Genomic DNA, 14,064 nt, shown 5'->3' with positions numbered 1-14,064 from the left:
ATAACAATATTTTTGCAATTTTTCCCAAAACAAATAGAAATTCAACAAATTGGTCAATAATATAAAAAGTTCTTGCTGTGTTTATAATTTTGGTTAATGTATTCTTAAAAACAGTATCTTTTAAAGGTTCAAATTAAAGAAACAATTACGATAAAAAATAAATATTGTATTACATAATATTTATTATGCAATTCTGCCATTTTTAAATTAGTTTCACAAGCATCACAATAGGCTTGGTACTTACAACTACAAAAGTTAAATAAACAAACTATGCACATACACATTGGCCAACGGTTCAAAAACCATTCTGTTATAAGGCCTACATAACAATACCATTGTATTTTATTTCATACAATTATACTTCTTCTTATATAAATATAAAATTTGTTTGATTAAGAAATATTAGTTAAAACAAATTAGTCAACAAACAGCTCCATCATAGACGAAACGGCACACGGAAGATTTCTCAGGTGCCGTTTGATGTCACTAACTGCTGACGTCACTTTAAGGAACACTAATACCGCAACGATACAGTTTTGAGCCATCGGCCTCAGTGGTGCAGTGGATAGCGTTGCGGGCTGATAATCCGAATGACCTCCCATGTAGCAAGCAATGTATATAATACGTAAATATTCGGGATTAAGGTATAACCAACGTATATGTATTAATGATACAGATAATATACATATTATATACCAATATGAAAATACGGTTTCATCCAAAATAAATTTTGCATAAAATACTGTAAAATGAAGAAACAAAGTGTAAATTTTCACCTAAATGTTGTTTTGAGGGCATAAATTAACTTTCGAGAATGCAGTAAAATAAGTAAAGGTATTGATGATACAGATAATATATGTATTTTATATCAATAGAAAAATACGAAAAAAATTGTAGTGTTGTATTTATTTCCCTGCATTTTTTCAACATCCTGTGTAAAATGTATTTGTAACACATACTATACTATAATATTCATAGATGATGAACAAAATATTCTGCCGCGCGAGATACCCGAGTCTCTGCGTTTTCTTAGGTTCGACGATGTTCGCTGATGCATTATGGGAGCAAAACAGCGGGGGTCAGCATCCGATCCGATCCGCCACCGCCATATTGTTTGTCTAATGTCTTTGTCTCACAACTCACAACAAACGTTGTCCTTGTGGCTGTGTTTAGACTAGAGCATCTACTTCTGATTTTCAGTGTTACACGTGAAGAATTCGTTGTTTTGTTATTATTTACTTATTAAATAGGTCTATTAGTTACTTTTTACTTTATATTCTTTAAGATTTGCGTTACATCTTCGACTTTTTAACTTCAGTGGCGATTCGACCAACTTGAGTTAAGGTAAGTTACACAAATAATTATTATCGTTATTGTAAGTTATTAAGAGATTTAGCATATGTTTTGTTATGGTGGTAATCTAATTTAAATACTTTATAAGTGGAAATAGGTTACAATAGCCTTCCTAACCCCTTAAAAACTCTACGGATGGAGGCTCTTTAGGGAAAAATTAGGCTGTAGTTTACAAAACTAAGGAAGCCAACTTCAGGAGATAACCTAGACCTAATTCATTGCAATATGTCCTTGGTCTGAACTAATTTAGCTTGGAGACAAGCTAGGCCTAGGTCTACTTAACAAATACCGTACCGTAGCTAAACTTATGCCTAAGTTACTTAGAACCTGTCATAAGTTAGCCTAGGCCTAACTTACAGTTAAGACTAAAAATGATGTTAATTGGTAAGGTTATGTTAAAATTCAGGCCTAGTCTTGTAGGCAGATGAATATTTTAAGACCAGAAGGGGGTAACTTAACTTACAGTTCCGAAGAGCACCTGTGATCTGTGAACAGATGTATGACTTAATGATAAATATCTTTGGTAAGTTAAATTAAATGTTTATTCTTCTTCCCAATGTAAATATCAAATTGACCTATGATTTGTTTTGCCTACGTTTCTATCGATATTAACTAGCCTATAAGCATATTTAACCACAAACAAAATATAGCCTGAGACGGTAACTTACTAGCCAAATATAGCCTAACCTATTTAATGAAAAAGCAACAAAAGAAAACATAAAGTTAGCCTCTTAGGCCTATAACTTAATGTATAAGCTAACTGGGAAAATTAAAGTCAATGCAATATTAAAGTTAACTAGGCCTAAACTTAGGCCTAGGCCTATGTTAATATTTATAAAAATATTGATAAATTGTTATTGATCTGATAACTTAATAAGATCGCAGGTTCTCTGCGGAACTGTAACCCCAGAAGGCTGCAGCTTTATAATTAGGCCTACGTCCTTCCAAACTATCGAAAGGAAATGTCAAACAAATAACTTAAGGTGCCGCGTTTGCGATCAGTAGGTTATGGCTAGGTTAGGTTTAGCTACCGGTATGTTTTTTTTTTTGTTTACGATTAACTTAGGTCTAACTTATGAAACAACATCGCAGCTACCTACGTTTAGTAATTTTTATCAAGGCTTGGCACATAATAGCCTAGGGTACGATTTATTTATAGATGGCACTTTGAAGGGTAACAACGCTATCAAAATGTATATCAAATATGCCTATGACATCACAGCTGTCTTTCTAAGATCTAGGGATGAAAGTTTTAACTTACCCAGTACCGCGGTTAAAAATGGGCCCTGGTCCAGGGGCGCAAGAGTTTTTTTTGTTTTGTTGGGTGCGCTAGTAACAGACACTAATTGGAAAATATCTGAAACCTCCTCACTTCGTCTTCCACTCATGACTCATCACTGCCACTGTTTGTATATTAGGCCTATCATTAACTATACTTAATCGTCTGTCTTTATTTGTAGGCTATTAATTTGTTATGTCCTTTTTTCATTATACTCAATGTCAGTTGCTTTTTTCAAATGGCGAGAAACTTATTACAGTATCAATTTGTTAGCAAGTAAAGATACTGGCCGTGTTTTTGCTTATGATTTTATTTAAGTTTGAAGGATGTTATTTTACGTTGTAATATCACACCCTTTTTCTGTGAAATGAGCAAAAAACCAAGTGGCAGTGATTTTAGAAAGAGGGCGACATAAAAGATTCGTAAGGTAAAAGTGTTACAAAAAGTTCCTAAAATAAGTAGCCTAGTTTTTACGGTCATTAAAATCATTTGGGCCTAAATGATGATGTGTACAGAAAGTGATGTAGGTAAATCTGAAAATGAACTTTGATGATGTTAAGTTATTGACGAGTTGGCCAAAAAAAAAATGTAGAAAAAACCAGCCATTTTACGTTATTGACTTTTTGGAGTTTTAAATGTTTGCAATTATAACTTATATAAATTAAAACTATGTTTTACTGTAATTCACACTTTTTTACAACTAAACCAATTTTACTTTTAAGAACGCACCATTGGAAATATAAGTGTGTACGGTATGTAAGTAACAGTTAAACTTTAATTGATGGTTTACGTTTTTAGTTACTAAGCGGGTAATTCAATTAACAATCAAAAGTAAACACAATGAGTCTTCTTATATTTGTTAGGCCTATATTGCAGATGCGCAAGCAACTCATAAAATGTCTATATTCATTTTATAATTCAAATCAATGTCGGCAGGGTGGGGGGGGGGGCGCAACTATGACTTGGGCCCATAGCGTATCACATAACTGACCGCGGGCCTGAACTTACCCCCGAGTGTAGATATAACTGAACCTAAAAATACAGAGGAGTGTGACGGCTGGGACTGAACCTGCTAAGGGAAAAACTTACGAATTGAACTCACAGTCAACTTTGTATAAAATATAATTTGCCCGTTGATTTTCAGTGGCGTAACAGAAGGGCCCGCAATGCGGGGTGCCCGGGAGCTGGGGGGGGGGGCGGTGGGCAGAGAGACCCACTAATTTGTTTAGGGTACCACTCTTTTTATGATTAATCTGTTTGATCATTGTATCGGTGGTCCTAAAATAGCTCTGTGGGGAGGGGGAGGGCGATTCACTATGTTGAATCGGTGGTCTTAAATTAACTCATAAGAGGGGGGCCCAAAAAATAAGTTTACAGGGGGGCCCGTAAAGATTTGTTACGCCACTGTTGATTTTGTTGTGCTAAATAATGTATGGAATCTCGAACGTTTCTTTTTCTAAATGCTGGGCCCAAATACACTACTTTACTTCTTTGCATTTGCCCGATTATGAGCAACATGTAGGCTAGGCCTACACTAGTTTATTATAAATGAAGGTCCTATAATCAAAGCTTCTTACAAACAGATTAGTAAACTTAAACTTTTCTGCCATCCTTGTTGAAAATAATAACATACCGTACTTTTAAACAAAAAAGCTTTTTATAAGACACCAGACTTGTTAAACTAATATAATAGTAATAGAGGTTGAAGAGTTAAGCATTTTTATAATGTGTTTCAGGTCAGTTATCTTCGCACGGTTGGCGGGGCCAGTGTTGAGGACTCAACAAGACGGATCCTTGTAAGACTATTCAAAAATGAGCTTGCGAGAGAATTTAGTTGGGAAGGAAGAGGAGGAAAGAAGTGGAGTCTGCAGAACTCTGCATTGGTGCAGTTGATTTGCCGTAAGTTTTTAACATTTGGTTTATAATGTTACTTTTATTTATTCTTTCAATGATAGGCCTATATTTGACATTTATTTATTTTTCTATAAAGTCAACTCAACCAAAGTAAGTAATTTATTTTTTAACCCTGTTTTTACCATCATAGGTTTTATGATTTAACTAATAATTGGTATGTACATATACGTCATACAGTAGCCTACATTTACTTCATACCCCCACTTGAAAATGTCATTCTGGCGAAACATCTTGTTATTCTTTACATACATTTTTAGCAGTATGGCGTAAAGTTACGTAACAATTATTAGTCAATAAAAAGGTTCAGGGGCTAGATCAATGGATTTTAATTATATTAATTTATCATCTTATAATTAATTATCATAGGCTATATGATATTAATTTATGATGTTACACACATTTTTTGTCTGTAGAATGTACCGTACCTATCCTTTTTTTCTGCACTGTACTCTTTAAACCTCTTCAATACTTTGATTTCTTGATTGCAACTTGTTAGTTTAGCTAAAAAAAAAAAACGATTTTGCTTAACACGTTCAGTGCGGCAGGCATTCCAACAGGCGCTCGCCAATGGCGGCAATGCCCTGGCGCGGTGCCGTACCAACAGCAAACGCAATTGGCATTCAAATATTTCAATCTGACGAAAAACAAAAGAGCATGGGCGATTGTACTACGTTACCCCGAGATTGAACGTAGTTCCCTAAAACACCCAAAGGTAGCAGCACTGCCTGGATCAGTAGTCAGTGGCTTTGTAATATGGCTTGAAGAGAGAAAATCCCCAAAACCGGTACAAAAGCATTGTCAGACGGGATTTTACGGGAAATTTTAGTACCAACCTACACCAAAATGAAGCTTACATTCTAAGCTACGGGCTAGCAACGATTTTAACGTTCCCCGGCAATGGCTGAGCGCATACTGAACTAATGTAGAGGGGGTTGCGCAACTACATCAATTGATGTAGGCCGCTCATGTCGCGACTACATCAATTGATGTAGTCAGCACTAAACGTGTTAAAAAAATGTTAAAAATGAAAACATTAAAAATGAATTAATCTAAGTTTTGCCATCAAGAAAACAAAGGATTGATTACCAAAAGATATGTTGCTCTAAGCGTGAATCTTGTGCGTACCCTAATATTACCTTATACACAGGAATACAGACATTGACACAAGTGTGAATTTTGTTTCAGGTGTAGTTCGTCAACAACACCCGTCCTCATTCGATCTCACAACATTTGAGAAAAAACCAGCGAATGGTTACGCCAAGCAGGAACAAGGATTTATGTCAAAAATAAAAATTTAGGCCTACCGCAGATGATTAATTAAATAGTTTTTTCTTGACATTTCTTCATTGTTTCATTTATATGTTCCTTTAAAAAGTGTGTTAATAAACAATAGAAACAATTTTATAAAAACAACTTTTATACTTGAATGTATTAGGGTACTTGTGATTACATCTGAACAAATATTTTTACTCATTTTTTTATTTTTGTGCATTTATTTTTTGTTTTTTTTACTGTGCAAGTATTTTTTGTGCACAATTTAGAATAGGTCTAAAAAGTTACTACAAAATCTATTATTATTTGTTGAGCCTAGCCTTCTTGTTTTCTCACATTAAATAAACAACAGGGAAAATGGAAAACTAAAAAAACAACATTTTCATGTAAGAATAAGATTCAGTTAAAAAAACTAGAAATTATTCATCAGTTGTGAGAAGTGAGTTAGTATTTTTTTTTACACTTTCAGTTGTTATAATCATACTGTATTATTATTAATAATAGGTTATTTTTCTAAACTATTTCAACTTAATCTTCTTAACATTCAAGCTAGTTATTACTATTAATTATTATCAGCTGAATAATGCTTGGTAATATAAACACTAATATAATAATTAACATATTATTTACTTTTTTATGCAAATAAATGCACTATCCAAAATGCTTGTTAAGTGGTACCTATTCTCATCAAGGTAATTTAATAAGTTTTTCTCAAATAATCTTCAATGTACGATAATTAAAAAAAATTGAAGCTGTCTTGGTCTAATATTTGTTAAGGTAGTTGCCATATTCTTTATCTTCCCTACTTCATTAAAACACATATTCTTTAAAGGTAAAATCATTTGTTTTTTTGTGGCTACTACCATTTTTAAGGAAGTCTACAAAAATTGCATAATTCTCTCATTCTTTGGTTTGATTATGATATGAAAATAAATGCTGATAGCTAGCCTACACCAACAATATAACATTACATTTTTTGCATACTGTATTGTAATGATGTAGTAACTGTAATAGGTGCTCTTTCCCCTTCTAGACTTTCACTAGGGCCCCTCTGGTTCACCTTAGGAGCTTGATGTGATCCGTACCCGAGGTCCTACGGGCCTGCTTCAGATGAAACTACTGAACAGCAGTAGGTTGTCCCTAAACTAGATCAATTAGGTATTTACCTGACAAATCACAAAACACATATTTCTAATGAAGACTTAAAATATTGTTTTACCATCATACAACACACCAACCCTCATGACACATAGTTCACCTCCCATAACATTAAACCTTCAAAGAAAACTGTTAGTAAAAATCAATGTATATAATTTTATATATTGATTTTTTATGACAATTGTATTTTGAGCCACTTTTTATTAATATGGCATCAAATATGTATCATCTATGTATAAAATATGTATTTTATACATTTAAGGTATGCATCAATTTCTATCAAAATTTACAGATTATATACAGATGTATAATATGTATCATATCTGTAGTTGGATCCTTATACAATATGCATATAATACATATTTAGGTGGGACATATTTACAGATACAATCTGTATTGTATACATTTCTATACAGATTGTATACAAAAGCTATACCATGCCGGTAGGTAAATTATACGTATTATATACATATTTGTGCTACTTGGGCTGGTTCGAATCCCGCCAGCGGCACTAACTTTTTATCAACAAATTTTTCATATCAGCAAGTTTGGTTGGTTTGGTCAGGTTATTACAGTTTAATTTTATAATTAAAAATTATAAAACTGAATTTTAGGCAATTATAATTTTATTTTATGAACAAAAATATTTTTTAGATTAGTAAACCTTTATTCGATTTTTCCATTATCAGCACGTTTGGTTAGTTTGGTTAGGTTATGACAGTTTAATTTAATAATAGAAAATTATAAAATTGTCTGTTTCTTCAGACGCAGCAGTTAGTGACGTCAGCAGTTAGTGACGTCAAACGGCACCTGAGAAATCTTCCGTGTGCCCCACCGCCATCATAGACAGTCAATGGTTCCATCAACACACAAAACATCAGCTGTTCTAGTAGCAGCTGGTTTTAGGGTTGGTTCCTTTCTGCTGAAATAGATATATGGGTAAGGATGTAACATGTACATGTAAGGACAGAACTAAAGTGGATTAGTTCCTTTCTCCAAAAATCGAAATTGAGTATTTTTGTGGAACCAATGTTGGTTCTTTTCTTCGAAATTCATACACAGGATTCTAATCCAAACAAAATTATGTTTGTTTTTTTTTTTATATTAATGTCGTTTTGATGAGCGAAACAATTTTTTTTTACACAGATTGATTTCCTAAATACAAAACAAACAATATCTCAAAATATTTAATTTTGTGGGTTGGTTCCCTTCTGCTAAATGCGGTCCAATTAATGTTGCGGAGTTACAATAACCAGTAATACAACTTACTAACTAACTTAGGTTCCCAATCTTTATAACTAATTTACTAATAATTTCAAAATGTGTTTGTCAGATCAATCGATGGATATATTTCTAGAAACCAATTAATTAGCCTAATTGATTTAGGCCTTGCCTAATAAGTTAATTTTGGATCTTTATAAAACAATCTGTGTTGTACAAGTATGTTGAAGGGTTTTATTTAATTGACCTTACCTTTTATTATTGATAATAGTATTATTATGACGTATTTTATTTAAATATGTTATACGTAATTATGAAAGTCAGGTAATAGAATTTAAACTGTTGTCAATTGTAAGGAGTAAGATGGACCCTAAATACATTTTGTGATTACGAAACATTCAAGTTACCTTTTGCATCTTATAGAAAATCTTATGGCCTATTACCTTATACCTTACCTTATAATAATAAAACATAATTTAGGGTATAAGTTAAACAAAACTATTTTTTTATTCAATAAGTTAGGCTAACTTGATTAATTATTAGGATAACATACCAGTTGGTTGTGTTTGAAATTTTAATAAACTTAGGCCTAGGTAATGATTTTGTATAAGTCTTATAAATATATCACCTTTATTATTTGTTTTTTGTTTCTTTAGACAATTTCTTTTTAAGGAGCTTTAAGGTGAGATAACATCTTAGCCTACTTACTGTTTGCATCTTATACTTTATATAGCTTAAATCACCTATTCTATAGGCTACTTTATAATAAAACATAAGTTAAGTCCTAACTTAACTTAAAACAATTTATTCTTTAAGCCTACTGAGTTTATAATTACCAGTACGGTAAGCTTAACTTAATGTTTGAAATTTAAATAAACTTAGTTAGGCCTAGGTTAGGAGTTTGAAGAACACAAATATATAATTTCATTCTATGGCTTTGTTTGTTCCTATTGATTTAGTCTCGTTATTAATTGTAATGGAATGAAATAAAGCCTCGATTTCAGCTACAAACGGCTGACTTTCCATTCCTTTTTTAATGCTTGCACCATGCACCTAAAAAGGGTAGGCTTTGTTGGGAGGCTTTCACATTAATTAACTTGTACATAGCTGAAAATAACCTAAGTTAACTTACTAAATTACCTACTGAAAAATCCATTTTGGTAATTCTTAACCATATTTTAGTAACTTAGGCATAAAAGATTATGTTTAAATCCGAAAAAGGTTTTTAACTTAGTATAGTTAACCAACATCTTGCAATAACTGGGCCATCATGAACCAGAACCAGACTACTAAACTTACTACCCATAAGTTTACTGGACAGTGTTTTGGCTTTAGTGGAGCTGGTAACTGGTAAGCCTTAAAATCAGCTTTTTAAGGCAAGAAATGATTCAGTGTTTTCTGAAGCTCATTAAAATAATAAATAAATGAGGCTGATCTTTGGTGTTTAAGTGCTTTCTGGCAGATAGATTCTATCAGCCAGATACTTTCTCCCTGTAAGATGGTCACATAAGGTGTAATACGATTACTAGGCAAAACAAACTTGAATATTATTGATAGCATATTAGCTTTGACCATTGACATCACTAGTTATTATCAATTATCAATTCTTGAGATGGGGACGCCACCTAGGTGCGTATTTTAACCCAAATATGAGTGAAGGATCTCAATGGTTGTGATTATTCAAACCTACAAAACAGTTGGTGAAAGTAAACATCTGCTTTTAAATTATATGTATTTTTTAACATTAGGTAAATGGAAAGTTCCGTTTGGAAAGCAATTACGACCTTATAGGGCAATTTATGAAATAATGGATAATTTTGCGCAAGGTTTCTCGCCATGACGAACATTTTAAGTATATGGTTTATGGGGTTGTGACTTGTAGTTTTCTCAAAAGTTCATGGGTACTTTTGCCTTTATATATAGATTAAATTTCAAATCAACCAACGATCACATAAGGCCAAACCAACCAACACTTGACTTGTTTGTTTGTTTTAAATCCAACGAACGAACGAACGGCGAAGCCACGCCCTTCCCCCCAGAAGGGAGGGGCCGGGACCTAGATGACCGATGTGAGTTGTCGGTACCAACTTGATATGTGATCTAAGTGAAATGGTACCTAGGTTAAAGGTTGCCTAAAAGAAGGCCTCCCCAATTTGCAACCAACAGGTGAGTGAGCGTAGCGAACGAACTTCAACCTGGAGCCATGCGAACGAGCTCACTTGTGAAGTTAAACGGGGCAAAGCCCGCGGGTACAGCTAGTGTATATATACGCGGCACACGCTGTTTGGCTGTTAGTTGCTTATTGTTCAACTTTTGAACAGATTGTAAATTATGAAGTAAAAAAAAAACATAAAAAACGTAACCAATCAATCAATAGTTTACTTAAGAAGTCAAACGGGGTGAAGCAAGGCCCCACTAGAAAAAACAGGCCATGCTGCAGCACGGGCAGCGCAACAATACGTCACAGTGGTGGATAGTTGTACTAAAATCTTACCAACAGCCAGCTGTTTATTTACCTAAAACATGGGAAGGATGACGAAACGGCACACGGAAGATTTCTCAGGTGCCGTTTGACGTCACTAACTGCTGACGTCACTTTGAGGGAACACCAATACCGCAACGATACGGTAGGCAGCCATCGGCCTCGGTGGTGCAGTGGATACCATTGCGGGCTGATAATCCTAATGTTCCGGGTTCGAATCCCGCCGGCGGCACTAACTTTTTATCAAACAATTTTTTCATATCAGCAAGTTTGGTTGGTTTGGTTAGGTTATGACAGTTTAATTATATAATTAAAAAATTATAAAATTGAATTTTAGGCAATTATAATTTTATTTTATGAACAAAACTATTTTTTAGATTAGTAAACCTTTATTCGATTTTTCCATTATCAGCACGTTTGGTTAGGTTATGACAGTTTAATTTAATAATAGAAAATTATAAAATTGTCTGTTTCTTCAGACGCAGCAGTTAGTGACGTCAAACGGCACCTGAGAAATCTTCCGTGTGCCCCACCGGGAATGGTGATGGCAATGAATTTATCAATGAAATCCATCCACTAGTGTGACGTCATGAATCCTGCAGCATGGTTTTTTTTCTAGTGGGGCCTTGGGTGAAGCCCGTTGGTAACCGCTAGTTACGACAAATATCTTATTTATCGTGATTGTCAACTGACATGTTTCAATTTTTTAATATCGATATATCGGATAAAAAAAGGCATAAAAAAAGAATCAATAATAATGAGTTTTTTTCCGACCTGATGATCCGCTCCATTTGAAGCATGAAACAACTAACTGTAGTCTTTACAAACTACAAAGACAGTAACAAGGTAATTTAAACCACTATTTAGTTAATAGAACATATATCGATTATTTTAAACATTAATAGTAAAACCAGGGATCGTCCGATTTCTTTGTTAAGTGTAATCGCTAAGCTATTAGAGAAAATTTTTAAAGACCAACTTGTTTTTTACCTCCACCAGTGCAGCAATATTTTAAGTGAAAATCAGTAAATCAGTATGGTTTCAGGAGTGACAAAAACATATCTGATGCTTTATTTGATATTAATAAATGCATTAACGAGGCAATTTATGGCAATAAACGAAGTATGTTAATATTTTTTAGACTTGAAAAAAGCTTCTGACTCAGTGGACAGAAATCGATTGTTGCGTAAACTTGAGCTTGTCGGGGTGCGCGGCACCTCGCTCGCTTGGTTCAGCAGCTACCTCTCTGATAGGCTATAAACTGTCGCACTTGGTGAAGTGTCGAGCGATGTTTTGCCAGTGGAGTATGGTGTGGTCCAGGGTTCGACACTTGGTCCTGTTTTATTCCTCATTTATATTAATAATATTTCTAAAATTCAAACAGAGGGAAAATTAACATTATTTGCTGATGATACTCTAATATTTGTAACCGGAGCATCCTGGGAGGAGGTTAAAAACAAGGCTGAATCAGACCTCTGTTTGCTAAAAAAAAATGGCTTGACCAAAATGTATTGTCTCTTAATATAACGAAAACCAAATTCATGCCAATTTCATTACGCAAGATAACCGAATACAAACTTGATAACCTATCTTTCATGTCTGTGGAAGTCATTTCAATAACTCTTGTTTTTGTAGCGAAATTGAAAAAGTTGATTCATACAAATATCTTGGTATTGTTTTTGATTCAAAGATGAAATGGTCGGAACATGTTGAATATCTAAAAAAAAAATTACGTAAATATATTTATGCATTTAGGCAACTTAGTGATATACTCGAGGAACAAGAAATTAAAACAGCATACTATGCATATGTTCAATCATTGTTATTTTTGGAAGTATTGCTTTTGGTGGTGCTTACAAAACTATCTTGCAACCTGTTTTTGTTGTACAGAAAACAATACTGAAAGTTGCTTTAAAAAAACACTTTAGATATTCAACATACGACCTTTTTGTAGAAAAAGGAGTTTTGACAGTCAGACAGTTAGTTATTTTTAAAATTTATTTTAGTTCACATGTACAAAAACTTTGATGATATTTTTATAAAAATTACTCATCCACACAATACGCGCTTTTCTCGAAATGTTGGTATAAATGTTCCACAAACCTTAAAATCATTTTCACATACGAATTGCTTTCACTTAACCCAAATCATTTATCGTGTGTAACAGATATCAAAATGTCAACATTCTAAATTCACCCTCTCTCTCTCTATTTAAGAAGCATGTAGTAGCGTGGCTTGTAGGACTGAGTGCAGAGGACACCGAGGCCGTTATCACTCTGGGCGGACCTGACCGTTGACCCTACACTCCACTACACAACACAATCACTGATACACCACCTTCACTGACTGGCCAACACACCACACTCCACCTCCTCTTCAATCTTCACCAGATTTTTATAAATTTCCTCAGTATTGTTCAAAGAGTTTTTTATCGTCAATTAATTCCAGAACACTAAAAATTCAGTTTCAAGCAAGAACATTTTTTTAAATTTAAAATTATACGATTTATTTTTTGTTTTCCTATTCATTTTAGCGAATTTCCCTGTAGCTATTACCGTAGGTGGCACGGTAAGACCTAGACCCGGGACCGATTTACGTTTCATTTTGATGTTCCCAGAGGCCAAAAACACCATTCGTTCAAATTTATATATATATATTTATATATATTTATATATATATACGTCCGTGAACGCGACAACTTGAGTAATTTTTGTCCGATTTTGATGAAATTTGGTTTAATAAAAGTGTAAAGCAGGATAAACTTGAATGAGTTCGCGAACCAGCATGATCGGACTATGGGAACGGGGCTTTAGGGAGGGTTTTATGGGGTAAAAATTGGTTTTTCTCACTTTTGACCCTCAAAACACAACATTTACCAATTTCTCTTTAGACCTTTTTAAAGAGATTAAAAAAACATTTAATTTAGTATATAAAAGTATTTTTGTTCGGTTAATAGTAACGGAGAAAATTAAAAAAATTGTAAATTTAAAATTCCCATGTTTTCTTACGGAGAATATTGTCAAATGTTGTAGTTTGCTTGTTTATGGATATATTTTGTATTTTGATCAAATTTATTTATTTTGTACTAAGCTATCAATATTTTACAAAAAACACACTTTATTAGTTTCCTTGTAGCAACAAACCTACCCATGTAGCACAGATGGTTGGGCCAACGTTGGCCAACTGTGGGACAGTTGGTCGATGGTTGGTTGGAGCTTCCACAACCAACCAACCGTTGTCCAACTGTATATCTCGTAGTTGGGCCAACCAATATTTACAACTGTGGACCAACATTGGTTCATTGTTAATGAAATACATTAATATGCATTGCTGGGTATCATACATCAAGCCAACCGTTGTCCAACCGTTTTTCACTCCGTTGGAC

The 14,064-nt window shown here is 33.8% G+C and overlaps 1 long non-coding RNA gene across 1 annotated transcript; it reads left to right on the top strand.

Annotated features, from left to right (window-relative positions):
* Nucleotides 1-1,106: 1,106 nt before the first annotated feature.
* Nucleotides 1,107-5,884, top strand: LOC128983302 (uncharacterized). Its single transcript, XR_008489827.1, has 3 exons — nt 1,107-1,344; nt 4,369-4,531; nt 5,732-5,884. It is a non-coding gene; the product is annotated as an uncharacterized LOC128983302 (long non-coding RNA).
* The last annotated feature ends 8,180 nt before the right edge of the window (nt 5,885-14,064 follow it).

This window comes from Macrosteles quadrilineatus, unplaced genomic scaffold (assembly GCF_028750875.1).
Source record: "Macrosteles quadrilineatus isolate MER2022 unplaced genomic scaffold, UCM_ALF_1.0 Scaffold_1__1_contigs__length_201487025, whole genome shotgun sequence".
NCBI lineage: Eukaryota > Metazoa > Arthropoda > Insecta > Hemiptera > Cicadellidae > Macrosteles > Macrosteles quadrilineatus.
This window is presented reverse-complemented; position numbering and strand designations above follow the sequence as displayed.